This window comes from Bison bison, unplaced genomic scaffold (genome assembly GCF_000754665.1).
Source record: "Bison bison bison isolate TAMUID 2011002044 unplaced genomic scaffold, Bison_UMD1.0 scf7180017864035, whole genome shotgun sequence".
Classification (NCBI taxonomy): domain Eukaryota; kingdom Metazoa; phylum Chordata; class Mammalia; order Artiodactyla; family Bovidae; genus Bison; species Bison bison.
Genome location: NW_011494607.1, coordinates 16,269,638 through 16,282,225, shown reverse-complemented (window position 1 = coordinate 16,282,225; position 12,588 = coordinate 16,269,638).

The following is a 12,588-nucleotide window of genomic DNA, read 5'->3' as shown; positions in this document are numbered from 1 at the left end:
CTCTTTTAAAATCAGAAATGTCTACAATACATTTGATTAACAAGAGCAGACATGTTCCCCATCCACAAACATGTCCACCATCTACTACGTGTAGTTGGCTGTGTGTACTTAGATTTGTGGTAAAGAGAAAAAGACTATATTCCTGCTTGCACGGAGTTCACAGTTAGTTGGCACTGTTTCCAAGTCATCTTTGTCTCTCTAGTAGTAAGGTCTTATTTGTTTAATGGGTATGACATCAGCATGCTAAACTCAATGTGTGCAACACTTAACTAATAATCTTCCTTAGCACTTACTATTCTGCCTAAATTCTCTTATTCTCCTAATTATACTTAAAAAAATTAAAGTATAGTTGATTTATAATATTGTATTAGTTTCAGATGCAAGGCAAATATATATAGATATATATTTTTTCAGATTATTTTCAAGTATAAGTTATATAACATATTGAATATATTAATAGTTCCTTGTGCTATGCAGTAAATCCTTGTAACTTCAATTGATCTTCTTACACTCATAATTTATGTATCTTCTTTGAATTTTTCTTTCTTTTTCTGAGTTCCTCGGAGATAATCTCCAAGCATCTCCCTGGGTTCCTTTCTCATTGCTTCCACAATTGTTTAGAAAGCTGTGAATAAATGTAACATCATGATTTATCTTCATATGATTTTATTTCCATCCCTATCTTAGAAATCCTCAATGCATGCAGGGGATATTCCTGATTATTTAGTACAGCCCTCAAATTTCCTGATACCTTATTTTTTAGGTAACAAATTACCACAAACAGAGTGACTTAAGAAAAGAGACATTCAATGTCTTCCAGTTCTGGAGGTCAGAAGTATAAAATCAAGGGGTTGGCAGGGCTGGGTTCCTTCGTGGGAGAATCTGTTCCCTTTTCTTTTCAGATTGTAGAGGTCACCTGGGCCACCTACATTTCTTGGTTTATGGTCCTTTCTTTTATCATCAGAGAAGGCAATGGCACCCCACTCCAGTACTCTTGCCTGGAAAATCCCATGGATGGAGGAGCCTGGTGGGCTGTAGTCTATGGGGTTGCGAAGAGTCGAACAAGACTGAGGGACTTCACTTTCACTTTTCACTTTCATGCATTGGAGAAGGAAATGGCAACCCACTCCAGTGTTCTTGCCTGGAGAATCCCAGGGACGGGGGAGCCTGGTGGGCTGCCATCTATGGGGTCACACAGAGTCGGACACGACTGAAGTGACTTAGTAGTAGTAGTAGTCTTTTATCATTAAACCTCTTGCTTTCCTCGTAACATTTCTTTCTACTCACTCTGATCTCCTTACATCCCTTTATAAGGACCCTTGTGATTACCCTGTGCCCATTTGGATAATTCAGGATAATCTCTCAAAATCTTTACTTTGAATCATTTCTGTAAGGTCCCTTTGCTATATAAGGTAACAAACACATGTTTCAGGGTTTGGACATGGATGTCTTTTGGGGGCCCTTATTTTGTGTATCCCACACTGACTATTCTAAGCTGTCTTTCACTGTATCAACCTCTGCTGTAGCCAGAGACTTCCAACTACCGTCCCATGGATGGACCCTGTGCATTCTCAATTCAACACCTTTGCTCTTTACTTTTCCCATGTCTGGAATGAATGTTTTTATTTAATGGCAGCAGCCACTGAAATTCCACTCATCCTTTAGTTCTCAGCTTCCTTTCTCACTACCTCAACCCACCATGTTTCCGTCTTTCTAACCTCTTGTAATTGTTATTTCATACATGTGTGAATGAAGGTGTTTTCTGTATTATATCTTGCATTTTTATTATAATTATCATGAAAAAATTTAATCAAGACATACAATGGATAAAACATTAAGTTTAGATATTAAGGGAAATGTAGACATATATAAAGGTGATTCCTGACCTAACAGAATTTATACTCTGATAAGAAATAAAAAAATGTTACTAGGCCAATGTGATGTGTTGGGAAAGAACATAGATGTTTTTTCATCATAACATCATGAGTTGAATTATAGCTCTAACTTGGGGCAACTTATTTATCTCCACTGTAATTCAAGTCTTCTCATCTGTGAAAAACAGATTTTTCACCATTAAGATTCAAAATAAAAAAAACTAATCGTCATAAAACTAAATATCTGGTTCATAATATAAATTCAATAAATTTTCCAATGCAAGTTTTTAACACTTAAAAAAAAGTCTACAGGTGTTCAGAGGACAGAGAGACCATTCAATCAGTCAGGGTAGGCTTTGTGGAGAAAGTGAGATTTGAGTTAGGACTTGAAATCTGGATATAATTTACTTCTTGGAGATAGATAACACAATCCTGGACATGGAAATTTGGTTCCAAATGATGTATGCAAACAAACATTTCTGTGTGTGTGTGTAGGGGGGTTCAGCGCGTAAGCACAGTACCCTTCTGCAAGTAATGCTTAAAATATAGGCTGAAGAATTTGAAGGATGGGCTAAGGGTTCATCCTGTTGTCAAAAAAGAGTGATTTCATTCAGAAGCCTTTGTTTAGGGCTTCATCATTTCTTACCTATACTATTAAAAGCTCTATGATGATAGGAACCATATCTGTCTTGTGCATTTCACATGAGGACAGAGCTTGGCATGAAATTAAGCACTCCAGAGATGTCTATTGAATAAACAAATAGATAAGCACAGGAAGATAAACATTACCATATAATTATTATTTTTTCCTCTAGTACAGAACAAAATTATCTGAAGACAGAGATAACTTGTATATCTTTTCCAAGTTTTCGCTCTTACTAAAAACAAATAGTGAGGACTATAAATGTAAGGAGATAGATTATCTATTGTGTTGGAAGCTGGAAATACCTACAAACATTTGAGTGCTATTAAAAATACAGTAAACAGAAATATGTTGTGTTTTAAATTTCAAAGTCATTTCTGTGAAAAACTATTAGCTATTTATCTTTTTCATATGATTCTGAAACTTTGAGTGCTTTGATAATTTATGGTGATAGTTTTGTATATGGACTCAGGAGGATGGGTTTCATAAATAATTGAAAAGAATAAACAGATTCAATTTGCTGATGCTTTATGGTTTTAAACAATTTTATATTTTGCATAATTCATACTATCTCTCATCAAGTTTCTCTCTGCCCAGGAAGTCATAATGACTGTATGATGCATAAAATGCTTATTTCTTTGACGACTGACTGCTGAGTTGATGAGGGGCAAAAAAACCCACATCATGGACACTAGAGAAAAATCTGTTGGATATCAGAGCCTGAATTGGTTTCTGATATCCAAACTTTTGTTTGAGAACTTTGGGTCTTATAATCTGCTAATAAACTTCTTTTCTACTTTTAAAATATACTTTCTAACCAGCATAAGGAAGCAAGTTTAATCATTAATAGGTAGATAACCATGGCAACACCATAGTTACACTGCTATAATCAGCATCATTTTCTATCTGAGCTAAGAATAGCATAACATGTTGAGAGTTTTTCTTTAAATATGATTTCTAAGACTGGAGGTTGGTAGATAAAAAGGTTTAAATGCCTTGTATAATTGTTAAGCCAAAATTTTGCATTTTTTCACAGATAATGGAAGCAAGTTATTGGGATATCAATGGTATCTACATCAAACGTTACTTGGTATATTTCCCCCATATCCAGCTACATCTTAAAGGATACATAAAATTTTAAATTAATAATGTTACTCAGGATTAGGGAAGTAGCCACTCCAGAAGTGGAAAAAAAAAGAAAGATGGTCATGGAATTGGGGAAATATAGAAGACTATTTTTTGACATATGTGGCAAAGCCTGCATTTAGCTGGTTATCATGAGACTGATTCTTACCACTGGAACATGAGAAGTTGTAAGTATCACTATTGAAGCTGAGATGATCAGAGCAGGTGTCTCCTTCTTTCTCTTATCACTTGTCAGTTGTCCAGATGGAGAGGACCTAGCAAAGGAAAGATGGTGGAGAGAAGTATATGTAGTTCTGGAATCATTCCATAAAACAGAGTCTACCACCTCCCCTCACCATACTGTTACTTGAGCAAGAAATTTTGTGTTAAGCTGCTGAAATTTACATGTTGTTTGTGTCAAGGATTATCCTAAAGGATAATCCTAAGGGATGGAAGACTTCAAAAGTCAAGGAAATTCCACCTTCTTCAGACGGTTCAGCCTTGGGAAGCAATACTGGCATGTGCATCAAAATATATTCACAGATTTCATCACTTTTTCCTTTGTTCAATGAGCTGGGGCAGGGTCTGGGATATCCTGTCCCTTGCTGTCTCTTCACCTGTGCTTCTGAGGTGCCTTTTCTAACCAACAAAAGCCACACCACATATCCTGCCTTGAATGCACAGCAGAGAGCCAACTAGTTTGAAGTGACTTGTCAAAACCATCACAAATGGACAAATTAAGAAGTTTAGCTAAGCTGATACTTAAAACCCATTAGCACTTTTTTTTTTTGGCCAGTAAATATAAAGCTGGTAAAATAACTTCATTAATTTTCCTATTTGTAAGTGTTTGAGTCCCAGTATTTACTTTTGTATGGTGCAGAGATATTGATAAAATTCTTAATGAAACCTGGATTATTTTTATACAATTTCATTTAATAGTATACTTCATATTCAAGAAGGAAAGAAATTGACAACTTCTAATTTAGAGTGAAAAAAATATTTCTTTTTAACATTTGGTGGATCTGAGTAAAGCTTAGGAATATTTATTCCCACATAGGGATTTTTAAATTAGCTGAAAGATCTTTGTTTTACTTTTAAAATATTTCTTCAAGAAATACAAAATGGGAAAGTCATACAATCTTCTAGATCTTGGATCATTTATTTTTATATATTTTATTTAAGTATAGTTGGTTGATATTGTCTTAATTTCTACTGTAGAGCAAAATGATTCTTTTTCATATTTTTGGAGATTATCTATTTTGAGCTTAAATTTAAAAAGAAAATATACTTTCAGCTTTCTCTTAAAAAGTTATCTATGAAGGTGTTGCTGAGAATATTTGTAAGAAAGTCACCCATAGGAAAATGACATATTGGATGATTTAAAAGTAGCTTTTCTACAAAGCCATTTTCCCCCTAGTTTTGGGTTTGTGGCTTTCTGCTTGGTTCATAGTAAGAAGTATTGGCAGCTCCAAATCCAGGTATAAGACACGGGTGAATTCTGTCTCTTGCAGAACTGAGAGTGGCAGATAATCTTTGATCAAGTTTACTGAGAGGCGGAGAAGAGCAGGGGAAAGGCAGACAGAAAGATGTAAGAGTGTATGGGTGCTTCCTCTCATCTTTTAGTGCTTTAAATGATAGAATCTTTTAATTTAACCTTTGGTTTCTGTAACAAGCCCCAATTATGTCCAGTTTGAAGAACTTATATTCCTTAAAAATTAATTGCATATTGTTTTTAAGACTCCTGAGTAGTTCCTCATAACTACAACTGCAAAAGTGTTATAGAGAAAACTCAGCAAAAATAGTATTTTTCTTTCTTTTCTCTTCCACTATCCCAGAGGATTAGAAATTATTCCAGTTATCTCTCTCTGTGTAAGGGAACACCTTCCCCCTCCAACTTAGTGGGATAAAGCAACAGCCATCTTGTTTATCTTACACTTCCTAAGGGTCAGGAATTCACACAAGGCATTGTCTTTGCTTTGGGACCTCAGCTGGGTTGACTCAAATGGCTGGGGCTGTAGACACATATCTGGTGCATCACCAGGGAGGGCTCAAAGGCTGTGTCTGGGGAGCTGCTCCCCTCCATGTAGTGTCTTCATGGTGTCCGTGGGGTAGCTGGACTTCTTACCTGATGAGTGAGAGCTCCCCAGGAAAGTTTCCAGCAAATCAGACTGAAGTGCCATGATTTTGTGATTTATCCTCAGAAGTCACATGGTGTCTCTTCCTACATGCTCTATTTGTCAAAGAAGCTGCAACCTACCACATTCAAGGGGAGGGAACATAGACCCCCTCCTCTTGATTGGAGAAAGATGGAAGTATTTGTGGCCTTGTCTTAACATGGCCATGGGAGGAATAGATGCAGATGAAACTGATAGTCCAACAAATATTTATGTAGGTCTCTCAGTATTCTGAAGGCAAGGTGTTTGAATATCAAATTTTCTCCTTTGGACCACCCCTACCTTTCATACCTCTATGTTTTGTATTCCTGAGAATGTAAATTTAATTTTTCCTGTGATTTTCTTTCTATTTCTGAGCTTCAGCAAAAATATACAAAATAATATTAAACATTGTTTCCTCTGTGTTTAATTACGGGCTTCCCTGGTGGCTCAGACAGTAAAGAATATGCCTCCAATGCAGGAGCTGCTGTTGCTGCTGCTGCTGCTAAGTCGCTTCAGTCATGTCTGACTCTGTGCGACTCCATAGACAGCAGCCCACCAGGCTCCCCTGTCCCTGGGATTCTCCAGGCAAGAACACTGGAGTGGGTTGCCATTTCCTTCTCCAATGCATGAAAGTGAAAAGTGAAAGTGAAGTCCCTCAGTCGTGTCCGACTCTTAGTGACCCCATGGACTGCAGCCTACCAGGCTCCTCCATCCATGGGATTTTCCAGGCAAGAGTACTGGAGTGGGGTGCCATTGTCTTCTCCGCTATGCAGGAGACCCAGGTTTAATCCCTAGGTTGGGAAGATCCCCTGGAGAAGGGAATGGCAATCCACTCCAATATTTTTGCCTGGAGAATCCCATGGACAGAGGAGCCTGACAGGCTACAATCCACAGGGTTGCAGAGAGTCAGACACAACTGAGAAACTAACACTTTCAACTTCTGTGTTTAACTGGTGACAAGTATCATTACCAAGACTAGAGAAAGCCTTGCTTGTGAAGTTGGACAGAGATACAATACTCTTTTCCTGGAAGAAAGGGAACCGCTATTGATCTAACTGGGGTAAATCTCAGTGTGTGATGTATTCCTTTTTATCAGCTTACGCAGAGCTCATTGTTTGCTTCCTTGGGTTTTCTATCATAGGGATTGGCTTCTCCTATATGGAAAGAATGATTCAGACTAAATGGTGGCATCCAACTTGCCTCAGCCTTCAAGGCACTGACTTGATGTGTTTTTCCATTCATCCCTGGCTTTGTCTTCTTTTGTTTTTGTACTTCCTGGTTTCTGTCCAGTCTTCAAGAAATATTCTCTAAGCCTGATCATTGGATACACCCGTAAAAGATTTCAGATTGGCTCACTTTATCTGACTGTGCTTGTACTTAAAACCTTCTTTATGTATGTGACAAGTCAGCCAGCTCCTGAATCCTGGTGTTTCTCTGTTCTTCTGTCATAAACCATAACTTCTCCCTGCCTGAGGCTAACAGAGGCTCACCCTCCCCACAGTCCAGCGTGACAGTAAAGAACAGACTGCTAACCTATGGAGCAAAGCTTCCCACATGAATCGTGGCCAGATGGGAGGAAAAAGTCAGGGTGGTGAAGGGGGTGGGGTTGACAAATTGCATCTATCAGTGTTAGTGCTTTCACGTTTAGTTCTACTGTGTGATGGGGCCACACAGTCCTAGGAAATAAGCACTAATTATCCAAAGAAAAATGTTCAGTCATACTCTTTATTTGCTTGTGAAATAATCAGGGGTTTCATTTGTTGGTTTAAATCAGTTAGACTTGTTACTGTAATTGTTTAATTAAATAATATGGAAGCAATGTAATATGAATTGCAAAAAGAGAGCTGTGGCTTTTTAGGAAAATAAATTAAATGCTTTATTGAGCAAAATCTTTGTAGAATTCTGTGTGAGAGAGATAAGTATAAAGGGTAGTAAAATAGCTGTAATAATGTAGAAGGATCTTGCAGTAAGTTTGCTACCTCATCTGAGACGTATCTTATCCTCAAAAATAATAGCTATTATATAATGTATTTAAGGGTAAATAACCAGGTGGACAAACTAGCACATATCACATTCTTTTGTCTTTGGATTGACACTGGAAACAGAACTTGGGTGGGAGGGGCGAGATTGTGTTTCACTTTCAAGGCGCGCACATACACACAAATGTGTCTCTATCAAACATCTAATTACCTTCTCAGGAGGCTGTGTTGATGGGCACAAGCTGTCAGATGGTGATAAATATATACCTGCTCAAATGATGTATTGTGGACCCGAGTTCTCATTTCAAGGGATTTTTATAATCTAAAATTGAACAACAAAAAAGTTTCACATGATACGGTCTCATTTCTGTAGCTAACTTTGTTCACCTACAGAACAGTCATGTGATTAAATGGCATGCAGTGAAGAGAAATGCACAGAACAGGGAGGACGTGCCCAACCCCCCTACTTAAAATTGCAACCCTGACTCCATCCTTTGTCTGTGGTTCTCCCTACCTTTTCTTGCTCTTGTTTTTCCTCCATAAGAATTATCACATTCTTATAGATAATACAATATCCTTGTTTACTTTATTGCTTTTCTTCCCCCACAGCCTCAGCTATGAATTCATAGCAACAGAGATTTTTCATGTTTAACTATGCCAGTTATGTCATAGCATTAACAATAGTGTCTGACTACATATGGTAAATACATGCTCATGCATATATGCATACACAGATGCACATTTTTAGTAAAAAATTTATGAATGAATAATAAAACATGGATTGGTTATATGAGTAATTCTAGAACTTTCCCACCCCAAAATAAACTTGCCTTGAAATCACCCCAGGATTAAATTAGATTATTTTGGATTAAGTTAGATTATAGACCTGGACACAAACACATCCACACACAAGATCAGGAAATGATCAGTGAGAAATGCTTATGTCCATAAGGATAACTTTGAAGATAATACTAGATTCAAGAAACAGAAATCCACCTCAAAATGGCTTAAACAATAGTGCTTATAACTTTATATAACAAGAGGTTCCAGGAGCAGTGTTTCCCAATACTGTCTAGTGTATGTGTGTGTTAAATTGCTTAGTCATGTCCGACTCTCTGAGACTCGGTGGACTGTAGCCCATCAGGCTGCTCTGTCCATAGGATTCTTCCAGGCAAGAATATTGGAGTAAGTTGCTATGACCTCCTCCAGGGGATCTTCCTGACCCAGGGATCAAACTTGAGTCTCTCATGTCTTCTGCATTGGCAGGTGGATTCTTTACGACTAGAGCCACCTGGGAAGCCCACTCTCTAATATGGGAATCCAACAATGATATGGACCCAGATTCTCTGAATCTTTCTCTGCTTCTATTCTTAAAAGAACCAGATTTGTTCTAAGGCTTTAAAGTAGCTGCAACAATCCAGTCATTACAACCAAATACAACAATGTTCAGAAGAATAGAATATTTGCTTCTATGTGTTTCCTTCTAAAAATTAGGAAATATTTCCTGGAAGTCCTCCAGCAAAGTTACCTTCATGTCTCATTGGTCAGATCACATGCCTACAGTGCTCACCAATCACTGGTGGGGAGAATGGGCTTCCCCATGCTGACCATTGAAGACTCACCCTCTGTCCTGTCCTAAAGCACATGGTTATGAGAAGGAGGGAAACTGGAATAAACAGATTTTAGGGGGAGAGGAAGATGGGAGGGAGCAGAAATAGATGCTTGATAATGTCTGCTACAATACTAAATGCATTTGTATGTGGAGTTAAAGCTAAATATTTGTAGGCTTGTTTGAAGTAGGTAGCTTAAAACATAATAAAACCAACTTCTTTAATGGTTTTATATTTTTCCTTATAACTTAACCAACTAATTCCCTTTGTCAGAAGGGATATTTGTCTATTTCATCATTCTTCTATTTTGTTTCAGTTTTAAAAATTATCCTGTTGTTTAAATTCAAGTAAAATATTTCTTAAAATATTACATATATTAAAAACTTTGTATATATATCCATATCTCTATTATTTTATATATCAGTTCAGTTCAGTCGCTCAGTCATGTCCAACTCTTTGCAACCCCAAGAATTGCAGCACACCAGGCCCCTCTGTCCATCACCAACTCCCGGAGTTCACTCAAACTCACGTCCATCAAGTCAGTGATACCATCCAGCCATTTCATCCTCTGTCATCCCCTTCTCCTCCTGCCTCCAATCCCTCCCAGCATCAGAGTCTTTTCCAATGAGTCAACCCTTCGTATGAGGTGGTCAAAGTACTGGAGTTTCAGCTTCAATATCAGTCCTTCCAATGAACATCCAGGACTGATTTCCTTCAGAATGGACTGGTTGGATCTCCTTGCAGTCCAAGGGACTCTCAAGAGTCTTCTCCAACAACATAGTTCATCAGCATCAGTTTTTCGGCACTCAGCTTTCTTTATAGTCCAACTCTCACATGACTACTGGAAAAACCCTAGCCTTGACTAGACAGACCTTTGTTGGCAAAGTAACGTCTCTGCTTTTCAATATGCTGTCTAGGTTGGTCATAACTTTTCTTCCAAGGATTAAGCGTCTTTTAATCTCATGGCCACAATCACCATCTGCAGTGATTTTGGAGCCCCCCAAAATAAAGTCTGACACTGTTTCCACTGTTTCCCCATCTACTTCCCATGAAGTGGTGGGACCGGATGCCATGATCTTCGTTTTCTGAATGTTGAGCTTTAAGCCAACTTTTTCACTCTCCTCTTTCACTTTCATCAAGAGGCTTTTTAGCACCTCTTCACTTTCTTCCAGAAGAAGTGGTGTCATCTGCATATCATACATAAGGTATCATACATACATACATCACGAGGTTATTATACATAAATAAATATCTAGAATGAAGCTCATGTAATGTTATTGAGAGTTATTTTTAGTTGTTTACATTTTGTATATATTTTTTGCTACTGTTTCTGTACTTTTTAGAGAATTTCAATATTTTGGAATGAGAATGCTTCATATTTATTAAAATAATAGCATTGCTCTAAAAAGTAAAAAAAAGACAAGTAGATGTATAATATTGTAAAAGTATTTCCATATTGTTAAATCCAATAAACAAATTGTAAAAAAATATATTATAATCCCATTTTATAAATAAATAGTAAAAAGAGAGGGAAAACTATGTTATTAGAGAAATGGAAAAATTCTAGACATCTATATATATATTAACAGATAACTTCTGGGAATTATGCTGGCTTAATTTCTGTATTGTTTGAATGATTCTTCAATGATTGTATCATTCCTTTATAAGTATTAAGTATGGTAAATATATAAATAATAAGCAATCCCATCCCCAGTAATTAGTCCCTTTTGTTGGGTTACTCTTCCAAAGCTGCAAATCCTTATTTCCTGCTGCCTCTGCAAGGGGCATAGTCAGCCTGTCACTTTCTGCTGCTCAACACAGCCCCCAGTTGTCGAATCACTCTCCCTAAGGTTGCAAAGGTTACAGGTGCCTTCCCACTTGTGGTAAATGCTGATGCTTTTTATTGCTGCTGATGCCAGTTCAATGAGAGGTCAATGAGGTGACTCTGGCTTTCACGTTTAGATTCCCCACTCGGCCCTCCTTGAGATCTAACAGGAGTTATCTTGGCAAGAGTCTACCCTGAGTGCACACCAAATGGTGACCCTGAGCCACTGCTATAAAATTAATGATAAAATGATTCCTTCTCTTCTAGTACCTTAGGGGCATCGTAGGTAAGGCCAGCTCTGTGCAGGCAGTTGGAATTTCTTTATAGCTGAGCACATCAGATTTTAAGATTCAGAGAGGTTGGTTTTTAGGTATTTGTTTCCTACTGGACTTTCTTGACACTGTCAACTTTACTTCTCCTTTGTTGGTTTAGGAGATTAACTTTTCAACAGAAGATCTCTTTCTCAATGCTTAAACATATTAGACTTGAGAGTTAATAGAGTGTTAGCTTTAGGAGTACTTGGCATGCATTTTTAACTTCCCACTGAAATATCCATGAAATGTGCAAAAAGACAAAATAAAGCATACACCACCACTAAGACAGTTTCAGACAAGTTCTTGCCATATTTTGGTGGCATTTCATTAAGAGAAAAAGATGAGGAAACAGCACTAAGAATTACTGGCTTTCATGAGACAGAGTATTAAAAAAGCTTTGCCATGAAAATAACATTTGATCCCACTGGAACAAACATAATGGGCTGCCATAACAAAATACCACAAGCTGGGTGGCTTAAGCCAGAGTAAATTTATTTTTTTCATAGTTCTAGAGAATAGAAGTCTCAAATCACAGTGTTGGCAAGGCTGTGCTCCCTCTGAAGTTTCCGGGGAGGAATTCTCCTCTCCCTCTTGCTAGCTTCTGTTAGCTTCCAGTAATCCTGGGTGTTCCTTTAGACGCATCACTCCAGCCTCTGCATGTAACCTTCTGCCTTCACATAGCTTTCTCCCCTGCATCTGTATCTCTGTGTGTCCTTTTCTTCTTAAAAGGACAGCAGTCATTGGATTTAGGGCCAACACTTCTCCAATATGCCCTCATCTTCTGCAAAGACCTTATTTCTGAATATGGTCACATTCACAGGCACTGAGGATTAAAACTTAAACTTGCTTTTTGGGAGACGGGGTGGACACAATTCAACATACCACACTACCTGAAACCAGGGGAATACATCAAATGAATGCATACTAGAGCCTAAGTTGGTTAGCTTTTGTTAAGTAGAACAGTGATGACAAACCAGCCCTGAGATCTCAGTGACATACAATAATAAAGATTTATTTGTGGCTTGTATTGAATGTCAACTACGGAGCGACAAGGCTTTCCTT